We start from the raw sequence: 2,513 nt of genomic DNA on the forward strand, positions 1-2,513 counted from the left end.
AGCTGGAGTACTGCTTGCAATTCTGGTCGCCATATTACAGGAAGGACATGATTGCACTGAAGATGGTGCAGAGGAGATTTACGAGGATGTTGCTGGGAGTAGAGAATCTTAGCCATGAGGACAGATTAGATAGGCTGGGTTTGTTTTCCATGGAACAGAGCTTGAGGGGAGACCTCATTGAGGTGTATAAAATGATGAGGTTCCGAGATATAGTGGATAGAAAGGACCTATTTCCCTTAGCAGAGGGAAACAAGGAGGCATAAATTTAAAGTAATTGGCCGAAAGTTTAGAGGGGAAATGTCTTCATGCAGAGGACTGTGGGGGTCTGGAACTCACTGCCTGAAAGGGTGGTAGAGGCAGAAACCCTCACCACATTTAAAAAGTGCTTGGATGTGCACCTGAAGTGCCGTAACCTGCAGGGTTATGGAGCTCGAGCTGGAAAGTGGGATTCGGCTGGAGAGCCTCGAGTTGGCCGGCGCGGACACGATGGACCGAAATGGCCTCCTTCCATGCTGTAAACTTCTTTGATTCTATGAACTCGTTTGCAAAGAGTTGAGGTGATTTGGGCACATCTTTCATCACATGACAACATTTCAAAGGCAACTCAACGGCTGTAAAGCGCTTTGGGGCATCATGAGTTCCTGACAGACGCTGCAGAAATACAAGTCCTTCTTTGCAAAATTTCAATGCAATCTCAAGGCTGATCTGGGATTTGAAGCCAGGATCTTTCTGCAAATTTCAAGTAACAACCAACAAAGCAAGAATCATACCCCTAGACCAACAAACCACCTGCTTTTAGTGATAACATCAATGATCTAAACTTAAATATAGGAGGTATGATTAAAACGTTTTCAGGTGACACTAATTTAATCCAGAGAAGTGTGAGGCTGTGCATTTGGGGAGGGCAAACAAGGAAAGAAACACACATTAAATGGTCGGACATTGAGAAGTGTGGAAGAACAAAGGGACCTTGGAGTGCATGTCCACAGATCCCTGAAGGTAGCAGGCCAGTTGGATAAGGTGGGTAAGAAGGCGCACGGAATGCTTACCTTTATTGGCTGAGGCATGGGATAGAAGAGCAGGTTGGTTATGCTTGAAATGTATAAAACACTGGTTCGGCCACAGCTGGAGTATTGCATGTAGTTCTGGTCACCGTATTGCAGTAATTATGTGATTGTACGAGAGGGTACAGAGGAGATTTACGAGGATGTTGCCAGGTGTGGAGAATCTTAGCTGTGAGGACAGATTGGATCGGCTGGGTTTGTTTTCATTGGAACAGAGGAGGCTGAGGGGAGACAACATTGAGATGTATAAAATTATGAGGGGCGTAGATATAGTGGATAGCAGAGGGGTCAACAATCAGGGTCATATATTGAAAGGAATTTGGTAGAAGGTTTAAAGAGGATTTGAAGGTAAAATTCTTCATGCAAAGGTTTGTGGGGGTCAGGAACTCGCTGCCTGAAAGAATGGCGGAGGTAGATACCACAAGTAAAAAGTATTTGGATGTGCACCTGAAGTGCCGTAACCTGCAGGGTTATGGACCCAGAGCTGGAAAGTGGGATGAAGCTGGATCGCCTCTTGTTGGCCGGGGTGGAAGTGATTGGCCAAAATGGCCTACTTATGTGCTGCAAACTTCTCTCGATCTATAATTCTATGAACAATGTAAATGTCCAATGTGGGTGTCGAAACCACGACCCTGAGATTAAAAGTCTTATGTTTTTCTGACTGAGCTCGCCAGATTTTGCCAAACATACCGTTCTCTCACTGATTGCAGACAGGCGCCTGTTGGCTCTGCCCCAGATGTTTAAACTTGCTGTCGAGGAACTGCCAGGACCTTCTTGAATGGTGGACCAGGCTCGATGGGCCGAATGGCCTACTCCGGCCCCTGATCCTCACATGCTTATGATCTTATGACATTTCACAGGAGAACAAACTCGCCCCTGAGCATGCATGAGGAGAAAGTTCCAGAAAATAATCCCGCCTGGTGAGCTTTCACATGTGAGGCGAACATGTTAACCGCTACACTGCGGAAACATCTCCACTTTCAGCACCAGGTCAGACGGAAGTGTTAAGCGAGCAGGTGGACTACAAAATCCCACTTTTTAGGCGTTGGTCGTGGTGTCAAACAATGAGTTTCACTTAATGATTAAAAACAGGAAGTGTCAGAAGTGTGAGGTGAACCCACACCTCCAGAGGAGACTGCGACCTAAACACTGAACCTTGGACCGCTCGGCCATCCTGACTATTTAGGGCGATATGTGGCCAACTACAGGTTTACTTTGAACTTTTGTGTCCTGTCACATGAAATAAATGAGGGCAGCAGGTGTATCTCTGCCTGAAACCGGGGAAACAGTGAGACAGACCTTGGAGCAAGGGTCTGGTTATTGCCAAACAGCAAAGAAAATTTTAATTCCCGAATTACCCTGAAGAACAGTGACCTCGACGTGATCTGGGGTCAGACGCACTACCGGTACGCCACGAGGTCGATACAGCACATCGGAAATGTTTGACTA

This window comes from Pristiophorus japonicus, unplaced genomic scaffold, assembly GCF_044704955.1.
Source record: "Pristiophorus japonicus isolate sPriJap1 unplaced genomic scaffold, sPriJap1.hap1 HAP1_SCAFFOLD_89, whole genome shotgun sequence".
In the NCBI taxonomy this organism is placed as follows: domain Eukaryota; kingdom Metazoa; phylum Chordata; class Chondrichthyes; family Pristiophoridae; genus Pristiophorus; species Pristiophorus japonicus.